This window comes from Nomascus leucogenys, chromosome 9 (genome assembly GCF_006542625.1).
Source record: "Nomascus leucogenys isolate Asia chromosome 9, Asia_NLE_v1, whole genome shotgun sequence".
NCBI classification, from domain to species: domain Eukaryota; kingdom Metazoa; phylum Chordata; class Mammalia; order Primates; family Hylobatidae; genus Nomascus; species Nomascus leucogenys.
Genome location: NC_044389.1, coordinates 47,515,111 through 47,531,922, shown reverse-complemented (window position 1 = coordinate 47,531,922; position 16,812 = coordinate 47,515,111). Strand labels below are relative to the sequence as shown.

The 16,812-nt window shown below is 39.2% G+C and overlaps 1 protein-coding gene across 2 annotated transcripts in view; it reads right to left on the bottom strand.

The window, feature by feature from the left end:
* Positions 1-16,812, bottom strand: part of CLOCK (clock circadian regulator) — a 113,724-nt gene that overhangs the window by 60,369 nt on the left and 36,543 nt on the right. Inside the window, exon 2 of one of the 2 annotated variants that reach the window (XM_030818921.1) lies at positions 15,658-15,788. The gene's annotated coding sequence lies outside the window, so the exon portion shown is untranslated. Of the gene's footprint in view, positions 1-15,657; positions 15,896-16,812 lie in introns of those variants that run through there. The other variant, XM_030818922.1, reaches the window with a different exon arrangement.

Below are 16,812 nucleotides of genomic sequence, written 5' to 3'. Positions count from 1 at the left end.
GTTGCTGGCTTTGAAAGTGAAAGAAGGTGGCCACAAGCCAAGGAATTCAGGTAGCCTCTACAAGCTGGAAAAAACAAGGAAACGGATTTTCTCCTGAAGCCTCCAGAGAGAAATGCAGCCCGCTGACACCCTGAGTTCAGGTCAGTGAGATTTGTGTTGGCCTTCTGAGCTGCAGAACTGTAAAACAATAAATTTGTATTGTTTTAAGCCATTAAGTTTGTGGTAATTTGTATGGCAGCAACAGAAAATCATACAGAATCCAGTTTCTCTCGATAAACCCAGCTCTCACCAACACTTCCCTTTCAGTATTTACAGCAACCTGCATAGGAGATCATCAAAGCGAATCCCATTATGCCCTCCATTCTTTTTACATCAGTCAACAAAAAATGCCCAAGACTCCCATGTCATCCCCCATCCCTATATACTTTCATCCCTATATGCTCTGTATGTCCCTACACTGACCCCTTTTCTCTTCCTCCCCCAATTCCCGAAATCCTTTCGCAGTGTCTTCTGGAACTCATGGTACATATCATCGTTAAAATATCCTATTTCCTCTGTATTATTGTTGCACACTCTTCACCTTTCTTGCACCAACCGTAACCTCTCTCCCCCCTAGGAGTTCTGCTCTAGCTCCAGCCCTTTCAAACGATGGCTTCTCTGCCATGTGAGATAAAATGTATTTATTCTCCCATATCTCAGATGACCAAGCCCTGTTGGTGGGGTGAACTTCCTTGTAACTCACTGTCATTTCTGAATTATTCTCTCCCTCCCTAAAACCCTAGCTTTGACTCTCATGCCACCAGACTACATCGGCTATCATCCCCTCCTTATTGCAGTCATTCACAAACCCCAGGATAAGCCCCTTCACTCCACGAAGGGTGCGACCCTCTCCAATACCTCTTTTGAATTTCAGTGTACACAAAATGATCCCCCCAAACTGGCCAGTCAGTTCCTTGATCTCTTCTGCAACAATTTTGTGTTCCACCCCACCTCCCACTCATTCTGCTAGTGTTACCCCAGAATTCACCATTACTAATATCCAAAAGACCCTCTGTATCCTCAATTTTAAGCACCTAACCCCTCTCTTTCACAAACTGGGATAGCATGTGATCCACCTGATGCAAAAAGACAAAAAACACAAACATTAAAAAAAAAAAAATGCTGGGCGCAGTGGCTCACACCTGTAATCCCAGCACTTTGGGAGGTCAAGGCGGGTGGATCACCTGAGGTCAGGAGTTCAAGACCAGCCTGGCCAACATGGTGAAACCCCGTCTCTACTAAAAATACAAAAATTAGCCAGGCGTGGTGGCAGGCGCCTGTAATCCCAGCTACTTGGGAGGCTAAGGCAGGAAAATCGCTTGAACCCGGGAGGTGGAGGTTGCACTGAGCTAAGATTGCTCCACCACACTCCATCCTAGGCGACAGAGCGAGGCCGTCTCAAAAAAAAAAAGAAAACCAAAAAACAAAAACAAAAAAACTGACAATATAGCTCTAACTTATTTATGTTTGGTCTTTAAAAAGAAAAAAAAACTGTGCCAGCTCATAATCTTTGTTGGACCCTCGGTTTCTCTTCCTAGTAAAGGCACAAGGGAGTAAAGCAAGTTTATTTGACATGGTCGGGAAGACTAAATATAATGGCAGTCAATGATTGGTTAGGTTGTTAATTATCTTCTATGAGAAATGCTTCATTCTTTTTCATGTTTCTCTAAACTCTAGCCTTCCTTTTGACCACTAAGTCCTTTATACACTTATCATATTGATAAGCTATTCTGTGGCAAAATGTAATGATTGCTTACCACTCTAATATAGTTCAAGTTGTGCTGACTATAAAAACTTTTTAAAATCCAATTTACAGTATTTACTAACACAAACACATATAATGCAAATAATGAAAAACTTGTTCAGGGCTTTAAGGCTTCTGAAGATTATTTATCACATTCCAAGACACCAATTTTCCTTTCTAGCTTTAGTCTTATTTCTCCTTCCTCATTTCCTATTCTACTTTACTGTACACAGACTCCTTATTCTCCAGCTACACTAAGGAATCACGTCACCATTCCTAGATAGTAGAAAATAAAGACCTCTACGTAAAACAAAGGTTTGTCCATCAGTACCCAACATATTATCAACATAAATATCTTAATACAATAAACTGGAATTGACCTTCACAGAAAATCATGTCATTCACATCAGGATTCAACTAATCATGATATAAACTTTATGTTATTAGTGAAAAACTGAAGAGGTACTATGTGTTTCCTATGGCCTCTATAAAAATTATCACAAAGTTAATGGATTAAAACAACACAAATTTACTATCTTATAGTTCTGTGGGTGAGAACCCAATACAGGTCTCACTGGGCTAAAATCAAGGTGTTGGCAGGGCTGAATTCCCTCCTGGAAGCTCTAGCAGAAAATGTTTCCTTGCCTTTTCAAGCTATAGAGGCCACCCATGTTCCTCAGCTCATAGCTCCCTCTACTCCATCTTCAAGCCAGCAGGAGGCCAAGTCCTTCTCAGGCTGCCATTTCTTCTGTCTCTTTCTTCCCTTATTACATTAAGCCCACACAGATAATCTAAGATAACCTCCATATTTTATGGTTAACTGATTAGCAACCTTAATTATTCCTTGCCATGTACCCTAACATAGTGGCAGGTTCCAGGAATTAGGATATGAACCTCTCTGAAGGGTCAGTATTCTGCCTACCACGTACCATGGACCAAGAAATCTCTGTTTGGCAAAGACGAAATCAAATATTTTTTGAAGGGAAAGATGAAACATCAAAGGATAATTTGATCTATTAATAGATAAGACTACAGTACTATGCCAGTAGTTCTTAACTTCTGAACTATCTTATTCTTTCATATTTCTTTTTTTTTTTTTTGAGACGGAGTCTCGCTCTGTCGCCCAGGCTGGAGTGCAGTGGCGCAATCTCGGCTCACTGCAAGCTCCGCCTCCCGGGTTCACGCCATTCTCCTGCCTCAGCCTCTCCAAGTAGCTGGGACTACAGGCGCCCGCCACCACGCCCGGCTAATTTTTTGTATTTTTAGTAGAGACGGGATTTCACCGTGGTCTCGATCTCCTGACCTCGTGATCCACCCGCCTCGGCCTCCCAAAGTGCAGGGATTACAAGCGAGAGCCACTGCGCCAGGCCTCTTTCATATTTCTTAAAGGGAATTGGAAAATAATGTGTATGACAATTCAGGCTGCATGAGTTCAACTGTAACTAAAGTCTAACTTCATTGCTATATGGTAGCAACAGGCTCTACGAATATTCTTCTGAATGGAAAAATCTGTCAATGTCCAAATGAATACTAGCGCATATTTCCCCTTTTGGAAAACTAATTGTTACACCATAAACAAATATAATTTATATACACTAAACAGATTGTCCAAAAAAGATGAATTAAACCCCAGACTTTGTAGAAGTCTATTTTTTAAAAGGGCAAATGTATGTAGACTTCTGAGATGGATCTCCAGAAAAAAAAAAGAGATACAGAATTTTATCAACCTAAAAGAAGTACAGAATTTCATTAGTACTATGAATCCTCTAGGGACCTCTTAGGAAATCTGATTATTAAGTAGTACTATGACGATACTAGGCTTACAGCTAATTCATGAGATGTTTAATAACATACAACTAATATGTATAAATATAATGACAATGTTTGACATATTATGTACTACATCTATGAGGTCACCAGAGCCACTTAAAACACCACCAAAAAATGCATCAATTTTCAAGGCCACAAGTATTCCTCTTTGTGCAATAATCATTTCACTGAAAAGACAGTTGTTTCGACTTATTAAAACTCGGGTAAACTGCCAACTGCTTTTGTGTAGCCAAGCAGGACAAGCAAATTCAAAATCATCTTAAAAGTATTTCAAACAAGTTTAGATGCATCCTGAACCACAGATAATTCAGAAAAAAACTACTATAAAGCATGTCTTCTTCACTAAAATAATCATTATATCTAAGTTTATATTTAGGAAAAAATGTACTCCCTTTGAACTAGAAGATGTTGCAATATATAATTTATACACGTTACCCATTTCTGCTTTTCTGTCCCTATTTACTTTCAAAGCTTTCAAATTTAAAAAATTGATCTAGTTCCTTATTATTATTATTATTATTTCAACCCACTGACTGATCCTTACCCTAAAATGACAAGGTCTGGGAAAATGGCAGGCCAAGACCATATCTCAATCTGTGGAGTGGCAGGGGAGATGGGGCTCAAACTGCACAGGTCTTTGCATCACGTAAGTAGGAATAAATATAGGATAAATGAGGACGTGTAGATCGTACAAGAATCCACCAGCCAGAAGGCCTGTGACCAGGTTTCACAGAATCCAACATGGACATAACAAGTATATTATAGAACAGACATATACTCTTGATACAGAAGACACAACATCTGATGGGATTTCTACTGATTCATCTTTAAGCTCACTGACTCTTCTGTCATCTCTATTCTGATATTGAGCCCATGCAGTACATCTGTATTTCATATATTGTATTTTTCAGCTCTGAAATTTCCATTTGATTATTTCATATAGTTTTTATTTTTCAGAGAACTATTTTTCCACTCCTTTCAGAAGTGTTCACTTTTACCTCATGAGCATGAGTACTTTAAGGCTTTTTTCTGATAATTCCATCATCTGGATCATCTCAGAGTTGTCATCTGCTTATGTTCTTTTCCCTTTAAAAATGGTCAGATTTTACTGTTTCTTTGTATGTCAAGTAATTTTGGATTATATCCTGGACATTCTAGATATTAAGTTATGAGATTCTAGGTTCTATTAACATCCTCTAAAGCAGCAGTCCTCAACATTTTAGGTACCAGGGACTGGTTTCATGCAATACAATTTTTCCATGGACAGCGGGGATGGTTTCTGGACAAAACTGTTCCACCTCAGATCATCACGCTTGTTAAGTTAGATTCTCATAAGGAGCATACAACCTAGATCCCTTGCACTCGCAGTTCACTGCAGGGTTCATGCTCTTATGAGAATCTAATGCTGCTACTGATATGACAGGAGGCGGAGCTCAGGCGCTAATGTTCACTAGCCAGTCACTTACCTCCTGCTGTGCGGCCTGGTTCCTAACAGGCCACAGTACCAATCACTGTTTCAGTTTTCAAAGCCTTCACAATGCTGCTTGAATCTATTCTCCACATGCATCTCTCAGGGGCAACTCTGGGATTTGAGCAGTGGTTTACATCACAGTTCAGCTCTCTAGGTCTTTGCTATGTTTCTTTGGCTCTGTTCCATGTACGTGTAGCTCATGGATGCGGTAGGACCTTTGTGTGTTCATACACATAATTAGGGAATCTCCCCCCAAACTAAGTCTCTTCTCTCTGAGACTTCCAAAGCATGCTCCAGCTTCCAGAGTTCTCTTTCCCAATTCCTCTGGCCAGAGAGATGGCTTTCTTCTTGGGATTTTAAGTGCATGTACCACTATGGCAATGTAATTTTACAAATGGTCTCAGGGCACGGCTGGGAGAGAAAAAAAGGGGGGACTTTTCCTTGTCCTATGACTAGAAATAAAGGGTTTCTCTTGGAGTTTTTGCTAACTGCTGCACTCAATATGTACTTCTACAACCCAGCCTACCATTTGGTTAAAGCTGGATAACGAAAAGAAAAAAAATAGTAAGCTAAGCACTACACAAGCTATTCAGGTTTTGACTTCCCTTCTCAGTTTGTCTATTACTGTTTACTTTCGAAAGTCTTCAGATAATTGTTTTTGTTTCTATCTAGAGGGTTTTTGTTGTTGTTTTTGTTTTGTTTGGGGGGGGTGGTGTGTTTTGAGATAGGGCCTCACTCTCTCACCAAGGCTGCAGTGCAGTGGTGTGAACACAGCTCACTGCAGCCTTGACCTCCTCGGCTCAAGCAATTCCCTGCCTCAGCCTCCCATGTAGCTGGGATTACAGGTACACACAATCATGCCCTATTGATTTTTAACTTTTTAATTTTTTGCAGAGACAAGATCTCATTATGTTGCCCAGGCTCGTCTCTAACTCCTGGGCTCAAGCAATCCTCCTGCCTTGACCTCCCAAATTGCTGGGATTAAAGGCGTGAGCCATAGCATCGGCCTAACCGGGGTTTTAAGTTCTAATCAGAGAGGCTTACTCCACTTTTGCCTATCCATTATGTTTCATCCATTTCCCAATTAAATTTCACCTAATAGCTTTAGTAGTCACGACTAATTGTTATCTAGAATCATTATTTCATTAGGAGTATGCACTGTGGTGAGTGTGTAAGCCGATTGTTCTCCAGTGTTTCTGTTTGTTTGTCTGTTTTTGTGCTTGTTTTTGAGACGGTCTTATTCTGTCACCCAGGCTGGAGTGCAGTGGCACAATCTCAGCTCACTGCAGCCTCGATCTCCTGGGTTCAAGTGATCCTCCTGCCTCAGCCTCCTCAACAGCTGAGACTACATGCATGTACCACTCTGCCTAGGGCTAATTTTTTGTGTTTTTAGAAGAGACGAGGTCTTGCTATGTTGCCCAGGCTGATCTCAAACTACTGAGCTCAAGCAATCCTCCCACCTCAGCCTCCCAAAGTGTTGGGATTACAGGCATGGGCCACCACATCTGACCTCCAATGTTTCTTAATAACTACAATTCTTCTAACGATATTCTTTCCCTCTTAACTATTTGGTAGTCCTGGAATATAATCTGTACAGAAAAAGATTAATAAATGGTTGACTTTTTCCTTTCACTTACCAATTATTTTCAGAATAATAAATTGGTGTATATGAGGGTTTTTTAAAAGAATTATTATGAATTCTTGAATTATTATATATTTGTGTATTTCAATGTACTATAATCATTACACTTTTTAGTTTTTATTTATATTAAAATTTCTGTCTTTTTTTTTTTTTTAAGAGACAGGATCTCACTCTGTCACCCAGGCTGGAGTGTAGTGGCATAATCACAGCTCACTGCAACCTCAAACTCCTAGGCTCAAGTGACCCTCCTGCCTCAGCCTCCCAAGGAGCTGGGACTACATGCATGAGCCACCATGCCTGGCTTATACATATTTTTTTAAATTAGTCAAGTGCAGTAGTGAGATGAGGGGGAAAGAGTAGAACAAGGAGTTCAATCTATGACTGTGAAGAATCAAATGAAATAACCCATTACCTTTAGACTAGTCATATTACACTTTTTTAAACCTATTTTTATGGGAAATTACAAATATACACAAAGTAAGAATAATAATATAATTAATCCTATATATCCATCACCCGGTTTCCACAATTATCAACTCATGGCTAATCAATCTTGTTTCATCTATTTTGCTCCTTCCCTTCCTCTCCACTCTTTCGGATTATTTGAAGCAAATCCCAAGTACTGTATCATTCCATCTGTAAACAGTCCAGTATATTTGTATAAATTACAAGGGCTTTTATAAAACATAACTACAATATCATTATCATACCTTACGAAGTCAACAAAAGACATATAAGACCTTTTTTTACATGCAAAATAACAAAACACCCTGAGAGAAATTATAAAAGTCTAAATATAAGAAGGCATACAACCTCCCAATTGATTGGAAGTCTCAGCACTGAAAAACATCCAATATCTCCAAATTGATTTATAAATTCTACCTTAAGCTAGACAAAATCCAATCAGGTTTGTGGTGGGTGGTGCGGAGGACTGCTTATAAGTTGAGTGCAGAATTTTTATTGAAATTCAAAGGATCACGAAAGCCAAGGTAATTCTGAAGAACAAATCAGAGGATTTAAACTATCAGATATCATGACTTATTATAAAGCTACAGTAATTAAAAGAGTATGGCAATGGCACAACAGACAGACCAACAGAATAGAGTCCAAAAATAAATCCATGAATAAACAGTCCCTTGAATTACAACAAACGTACTACTGCGTTACGGTAGGGAAAGGATGATTTTCTCAATAAATACTACTGGAACAACTGGACTTCCACACGGAAAATAAAATGAACTATGAGGCTTACATATATCATACATAAACCTAAGTGCAATAGTTGTAACAGTCAAGTTTATAGAAGAAAACATAGATAACATCTTCTTGGCTTTAGGGTAGGCAAAGATTTCTTAAATGAAACATAAAAAGCATTAACCATAAAAAAATTTGATAAAATGGACTTTATTAAAATTAAGAAATTATCTTAATCAAGATACACTATTAAGAGTGAAGAAGCAAGCCAAAGACTAGGAAAACTATCTTCAATACAACTGAACAACTGAAATTATCTATTTCTGGGGTAATCAAGACAACCAACTCAACAGAAAAATCAGCAAAAGACATAAACAGTCATATCCCAAAAGAGGATATTCAAATGGTCAAAAGGCATTTGAAAATATTCTAAGCCTTTTAAATCATCAGGGAATTATGAATTAAAACTACAATAGATCTTTACTACATATGCTCCATAACAACTAAAACTAAAAACATTAATAATTTCAAGTGTTGGTGACGATGTTGAACAATGAGAACTCTTTGTACACTGCTAATGGGAATGTAAATTAATTTAACTACTTTGGAAAACTACGATAATCTCCTAAAGCTAAACAGCCAAATACCTTAAGACCCAGCAATTTCACTCTTAGGTGTCTACTCAACAGAAATGTGTACACATGTGGACCAAAAGACATGCTCAAGAATGTTCACAGAAGTATTCTTCGTAACAGCCAATACTAGAAACACCCCAAATGTTCATCATAGTAGAATAAATACTGACATATCCATACAATGAAGTATTTCACAGCAACAAAAGAAAAGATGAACCACTGCTACATGCATCAACATGGATGAGTCATAAACAAGATTTTAAAAGGCTAGGCACAGAATTCAAAAATAGACAATACTGAATGAGTCACATAATAGTTATCTTTGGGAGTGTGTAATAACTGTTAAGGGGCATGAAGGAGGCTCCTGGGTTGATGAAAACGTCTTATATCTTTTTCTTGATATTAGTTAAATGGGTGTTGACTTCATAAAAATTCATCAAAATGACACTCAGGATTTATGCACTTTATAATATGTGCGTTATAATTTGATGAAAGAGTAAAAAAAAAAAGTTAGTGATATCATGTCAGTCCCTTGATTTTTTAAATTTAATGTTTTTTGGTTATTTGTCTATGAAATTAAAAAGTCTAGTAATGCTAAGTTCTACATCAGCCTGCCTCTTTGTGGGTACTAAAAGTCATGTTCACGTTCTTTCTTAACACAATTACTGAGGAATTGTCTTGGTATGTGGATCCTTCCCATAACATGAGGACAACAGAAAGTCTAGCTTGAAGCTAGATTTATCCAATATTCACAAACTAGAAAATTGTAACACTGCAGGTACTTCTTCTTAGTGTAATTATAAATGATCAATTTTTCTTTATTACATTCCAGATCACTAGTTTCCACAGTTTCTATTTGGCAAAAAGAGGTTAGAAAAATAAAGATAAAAATAAAGGCCGGGCGCGGTGGCTCACGCCTGTAATCCCAGCACTCTGGGAGGCCAAGGCAGGCGGATCACAAGGTCAGGAGATCAAGACCATCCTGGCTAACACAGTAAAACCCTGTCTCTACTAAAAGTACAAAAAAATTAGCCGGGTGTGGTGGCAGGCGCCTATAGTCCCAACTACTCGGGACCCTGAGCAGGAGAATTGCGTGAACCCGAGAGGTGAGGCTTGCAGTGAGCTGAGATCGCACCACTGCACTCCAGCCTGGGTGACACAGCGAGACTCCATCTCAAACAAACAAACAAACAAAAAACACAACTTGAGGCTTCACATCTAAGTTTAGTTTTAGCTGGAATTGACAGCAAATCAAGGCAATGTATCACAATAAGGTTGTTATAAGAATGAAATAAATATTAAATGTAAAGTGCTTAGAATATAATGCCTCAAAGTAAATGCTCAAAAATGTATTAATACCATTCTAACAAACACATGTAACAGACCCTTATTCTTGAATTTCCTTCAAAATATAATACATGGTAGTAAAACCAGACCCACTTTTAAACAAAGTATTTTTATGGAGCTGAGAACAAAATCAATTTTTAATGAATCTGAACTGAACATATTAAAGTACAGGATCAATAAAAACTTAGTAAATTGTACTCAAGAATTTTTTAAGTTCTAAATTATACTTATTGGTATTTAACTATGACCCTACGACTAAAGTAACTGAGATAATCAGGAAAAATACTGCTAATATAAAGAGCTCATCTTTGCATTGCATTTTTTACATTTGTAAAGTTGTATTTCATTTCATTACCATATTACTATAAAATAATTAAACCTATTTTATAAAACATAAGTCATAAACTTACTAAATCCAGCAAAGAATCGCAGAACAGGCCAGGTGCAGTGGCTCACACCTGTAATCCCAGCACTTTGGGAAGCCAAGGCAGGCGGATCATGAGGTCAGGAGTTCGAGACCAGCCTGGCCAACACAGTGAAACCCTGTCTTTACTAAAAATACAAAAATTAGCCGGGTATGGTGGCACACACCTGTAGTCCCAGCTACTTGGAAGGCTGAGGCAGAGGTTGCAGTAAGCCGAGACAACGCCAGTCTAGGTGCCAGAGCAAGACTCTGTTCCCCCAACCCCCCCACCAAAAAAAAAAATCACAGAACAAGAAATATTTATACTTGTGATCACGTAAAGATATGCCACCCAACAAAAAAATTCTTTTCAATAACAGTACCATCATGTAAACAAAGTATATGTAAAAGCAGTTTGAAAAAAAGAAGGGGGACTATATTTTTTAAACAGTCCTATTGCAATACTCTAAGTGTATTTTTAATGGAAATAAATGTTAATTTAAAAGTAACAGTAGCCAGGGAAGGTGGCTCACACCTGTAATCCCAGCGCTTTGGGAGGCGGAGGCAGGTGGATCGTTAGAGTTCAGGAGTTCAAGACCAGCCTGGGTAACATGGCAAAACCCCTTATCTGCTAAAAATACAAAAATTAGCTGGGTGTTGTGGCACATGCCTACGGTCTCAGCTACTTGGGAAGCTGAGGCAGGAGGATCAACTAAGCCCTGGAAGTCCAGGCTGCAATGAGCTGTGATTGCACCACTGCACTCCAGCCTGGGTGACAGAACAAGACCTTGTCTCAAAATAAAAAATAAAAAATAAAATTAACTGGATGTAATTTCCAGTTTTATACATAGCTGCTAAACATGTTTCTCAAACTTTATACTTGGAAATCATTCAAACATGCAGAAAAGTTGTAAGAATAGTTCAAAGAGCTTCTACATATCCTTTAACCTGATTTGACCAACTGTCAACAACAATCCTGTTGACCAATTGTCAACATTTTGCATTACTGTGCATATCATACATAAACATATTTTTTGAACCATTTGAAAGTAAAATGCACATATCTTACCTTTTTACCTCTAAATACTTCAACTATACCTCCTAAGAACAAGGATATTCTCTTAAATATCTACAGTATAGTTACCAACTTCAGGAAACTTAAGTTACACAGTATCTTAATGTAATGCCTATTTTCTCTTTTTGTTTTAGTTGAGCAAAAACTGCCCTCCAAGACTTCTTCCCTCTTCCAGTACAGAATCCAATCCAGGGTCATGTACTGCATTTAGCTGTCATGTCTACCTAGACTTCTTTAAGCTGAAACACTTTTCTTTCAGTAAATATCTTTTGTTTTGTTTTTTTTGAGACAGGGCCTAACTATGTTGCCCAAGCTGGTCTTGAACTCCTAGGTTCAAATGATCTTCCTGCCTCAGCCTCCTGGGTAGCTGGGACTAGAGGTGCATACCAACGCACCTGGCTTCTGCTAAATACCTTTTAAACAATCTTATCTTTACATCGTATCCTGCAAGATAAGATTTTAAAAGCTGAATTCTTAAAAAAAACTACATAGGGAAGTTCCATTAAAAAAAGAGGTTCAGTATAAGAGCTGCAAAAAGTTCAGAAGACTTAGATAAAAAATACATAAATCTTCCTATTCAAGAGTGGCTTTTTAGCATATGGTATTTATTTTATTTTATTTTTTATTTTTTTTGAGATGGAGTCTTGCTCTGTCCAGGCTGGTGCAATCTCGGCTCACTGCAACCTCTGCCTTCCAGGTTCAAGAAATTCTCTGCCTCAGCCTCCCAAGTAGGTGGGATTACAGGCTCCCGCCACCACACCTGGCTAATTTTTTGTATTTTTAGTAGAGATGGGGTTTCACCACGCTGGCCAGGCTGGTCTCAAACTCCTGACCACAGGTGATCCACCCACCTCGGCCTTCCAAAGTGCTGGGACTACAGGCGTGAGCCACCACGCCCGGTCTACAGTACACACATTTTAAAGCTTTCTTTTTTTTTCTTTTTTTTTTTTTTTTTGAGACGGAGTCTCGCTGTCGCCCAGGCACGATCTCGGCTCACTGCAGGCTCCGCCCCCCAGGGTTCACGCCCTTCTCCTGCCTCAGCCTCCCGAGTAGCTGGGACTATAGGCGCCTGCCACCTCGCCCAGCTAATTGTTTGTATTTTTAGTAGAGACGGGGTTTCACCCTGTTAGCCAGGATGGTCTCGATCTCCTGACCTCGTGATCCACCTGCCTCAGCCTCCCAAAGTACTGGGATTACAGGCATGAGCCACCGCGCCCGGCCCATTTTAAAGCTTTATAATGAGGAGGTTTCTAGGTTTCTTTGAGATCAGCAATTCTTAGATTAGAGGTTTATATTCTCTCTATTAAGTAGCAATATATAATCAATTTATACAAATAAATTTGGCCAATGATTTTATTGGTATCTGTAGAAAATGGATCTAGGCTGGGCACGGTGGCTCACGCTTGTCATCACAGTACTTTGGGAGGCTGAGGCAGAAGGACCACTTAAGTCCAGGAGTTCTAGAGCACCCTAAGCAACATAGTGAGACCTCATCTCTACAAAAAAATAAATGAAATTAGCTGGGCATGGTGGTATGCACCTATAGTCTCAGCTACTCAGGAGGCTAAGGTGGGAGGATCGCTTGAGCTTGAGAGATGCAGTGAGATGAGATCATGCCACTGCACTCCGGCGTGGGTGACAGAGCAAGACCGTGTATCAGAAAAAAAAAAAAAAAGGCAGGGGGGAGCCAGGCATGGTGGCTCACACCTGTAATCCCAACACTTTGGAAGGCTGAGGTGGGGGGGAACACCTGAGGTCAGGAGTTCGAGACCAGCCTGTCCAACATGGCAAAACCCCATCTCTACTAAAAATTCAAAAATTAGCCAGGCATGGTGGTGCGCACTTGTAGTCCCAGCTACTCAGGAGGTTGAGGCACGAGAATCACTTGAACCCAGGAGGTGGAGATTGAAGCCAAGAGAGCACCACTGCACTCCAGCCTGGGTGACAGGGCAAGATTCTGTCTCAAAAATTAAAATAAATAAATAACTTTTTAAAAAAGGATCTACAGAAAATTACTATTTTCATCAAAATTCTCTCCTCCAGTTAACAAAAACATCCAGTCTCAATAAGCAAACCTTTAAAGAAAGGGGAATGACTTTGATCATGCATAGATATAACAGTTACTGGAACTGGCACATACCTTGTTCTTTCATTGGACACTTACTGTGTGCCAAATATGTGTCAGGCCTATGCGAACTGTGGAGTTGAGAAATCCAGTGGTGAGCTAAAAAGGCACAGTACCCACTCTTAGGAAACTGGTAATTTAGCAAACCACCAAGACTCCTGTTTTCAGACAGGAAAGGTATTAGTTTTCCCTAATTTGGAAATGAAGCAATTAGATTCAGAGTGGTAAATGTGCCCCGAGCCACATAACTAAGTGTTCTCAAGGGACAAAGAAGGTAAACACAAAAATTATGGTCTTCTATCTCCTAATATAGTACTTAACCTGCCTGTGTCTGACTACAAAAGAGTTCCTTAACCATACCCTTTAGGCCTATCCATTGACTCCAAAGGGACAGTGTACTTTCATCTCCAATGAACTACTTTTGTTTTATTGAGTCAGTCATCAACTAATCTTTTAAGTACTTCAGATACTAGGAATGTAAGGTATTATAGTAACGTTAAAACTTGGTTAAAAACAGAGTAGCATACTAATTTTCTTTCTACATATTCTCACATATTCATTTTAGAATAAAAATAATAGAAGAATCCATTTCCCCGATTTACTATTTTAAAACAACACAGGTCAATATAATTAGAATATGGGTTATACTTTCCACTAAAGAAAAAAGTACAATTAAGTCACTGAGAATTGGCATGGACTCCTACCTCTCTCTAATTTCCCCCCAATTCATCTCTTAAACCATAGCACTCAAATCTATAAATGCTTCTTCAGCCATGTAGAGCAAGGATCAGCTAAACTTACTCTGTAAAGGGCCACACGAGTACATTTTTGTTTTTTGTTGTTTTTTTTTTTTGAGATGGAGTCTTGCTCTGTTGCCCAAGCTAGAGTGCAGTGGCGTGATCTTGGCTCACTACAAGCTCCGACTCCCGGGTTCATGCCATTCTTCTTCCTCAGCCTCCTGGGTAGCTGGGACTACAGGCGCCTGCCACCACGCCTGGCTAATTTTTTGTATTTTTAGTAGAGACAGGGTTTCACCGTGTTAGCCAGGATGGTCTCAATCTCCTGATCTCATAATCTGCCCGCCTCGGCCTCCCAAAGTGCTGGGGCCTCTGCTGTAACTACAGACATGTGTTGTAGGGATACATTTTGAGAAATGCATAGGCAATCTGTCATTGTGTCAACATCACAGACTATTTCTATACTTAGATGGTATAGCCTACTACACACCTAGACGATCTGGAATAGCCTATTGCTCCTAGGCTACAAACCTGCACAGCATGCAATGGTACTGAATACTCAAGGCAACTGTAACACAATATAAGTATTTGAGTATCTAAATATATCTTAACATAGAAAAGGTAACGGGTTGTGCCATGATGACACGATGGCCATGATGTTACCAGGCAATAGGAATTTTTCAGCTCCATTATAATCTCATGGGACCACTGTCGTATATTTGGTCCATCACTGACCATGTAATGCATGACTGTACTTAACTGCTGCTATAGCCTAAAAGCAGTCATACACAAAACCTAAAAAATAAGAGTGGCTAATGTTCTAATAAAGCTTTACTCATAAACACTAAAAATTAAATTTCATATAACTTTCACGTGTCACAAGTTAGTCTTCGAGATTTTTTTTCAACCATTTACAATGCAAACATCACTCTTAGCTCATGAGTCATACCAAAGCAGGCACCAGGCTGAATAAATTTGGTGGTGTGCAGACCCCAGTGAAGGCCTGCTTGTAAAGAGGAGCTGCAGTCTGGCTCTTCTTTTACCTCAGTCAACTGACACTTTACCTCTACAGCTAAGGCCTGGCAGGAAATAATTCTTATTTGACTTTCAGTCATTCGCAAATCATCTTCCTTAAACTCAAGAAAAGATAAGTTATGATTCTTACTTTTGAGTACTAGTTTTGAGAAATTTCAGGAATTGCTAAAATATTTTACATCTGGATTTCAATTATTTTTCCCAATGAATAACTTTCTTACTCCTCATAAGAATGAAAATTCTAAAGATAAATAAAAGCTGCCAAGGAAAGTAGCAGATCCTTCCCCAATATTTTTATAATTCCTTGTCCTATGCTTCCACCAGGACGCTGCAAATCCCACCCTACCATAATTAAGGGAAAAAAAACAAAGATAGCATACCTTTGAGCTCAAAATGATGACTGAAGGTATCTAGTGAAATTTGCCAAGTTCTAAAGATTCATTTAAGAGGACTGTAGAATTATCCAAAGGCATCTTACAACGTGATAGAATCAGCTTCTGAGCTTCAGCAGCTTTGCGGGAACAAATAAAAATTCTGTAAAAAAACAGCAGTTGCTGAAATAATGCTAACCAAATTTTAAGTAATATTATTATCACTAGTATTTTTGTTTCATCGATGTATAGAATATTTATTGTGAGCCTCCTCTACGTGCCAAGAATTGGGAACGTGTCAATAAACAGATCAGATCTCATCAACCCGTCTGGGAACTCAACCATAAATGGGACAAAAAGTTTGAAAAATCACGATGGTGTGAAAGGAAAGCATAATAGAGATACATACTAGTTTGCTGGAAATTGGTTAGAAAAGTTCTCCTGGGACAGGCGTGGTGGCTCATGCCTGTAATCCCAGCACTTTGGGAGGCCGAGGCAGGCAGATCACTTGAGGTCAGGAGTTCAAGATCAGCCTGGCCAACACGGTGAAACCTCGATCCTACTGAAAATACAATAATTAGCCAGGCATGGTGACATGCACCTATAATCCCAGCTACTGGGGATGCTGAGGCAGGAGAATAGCTTTAACTCGGGAGATGTAGGTTCCAGTGAGCCGAGATTGTACCACTGCACTCCAGCCTGGGCGACAGAGCAAGACTCCGTCTCAAAAAAAAAAAAAAAAAAAGGTTCTCCTAAAGGAGGAGAATTTAATGCAAGAGTGTGTATGATCTAACCAAATAAAGCAAGAGGGAAGAGGTGAGAAAGAAAATTTTTTGTCCAAAGGGAACAGTGTGTTCAAATGGCTAAGTGTAGGTGAAAATATGACATTTGTGTGGAAGTAAAAGAAGTCTAATGTAGATGTTCAGACTGAAACAGGAAATGAGAAAGAGCATTTCCTGAGACAAGATGGGCAAAGAAAGAAAGTAAAAAGGTGAAGCAATTTGCCCTGAATCACACAGGGCTAAAGGCAGAGCCCATTTTAAACCCTTACCACTTGACTGCAATATACTAGCCATTCTGAAATTCTGAGCAGGATGCTAAAAGTTCCTACAGAGGAATTTCAGGGGACTTTTGCAAGAGCCTAAGGAATGACTGCCCTGGGCC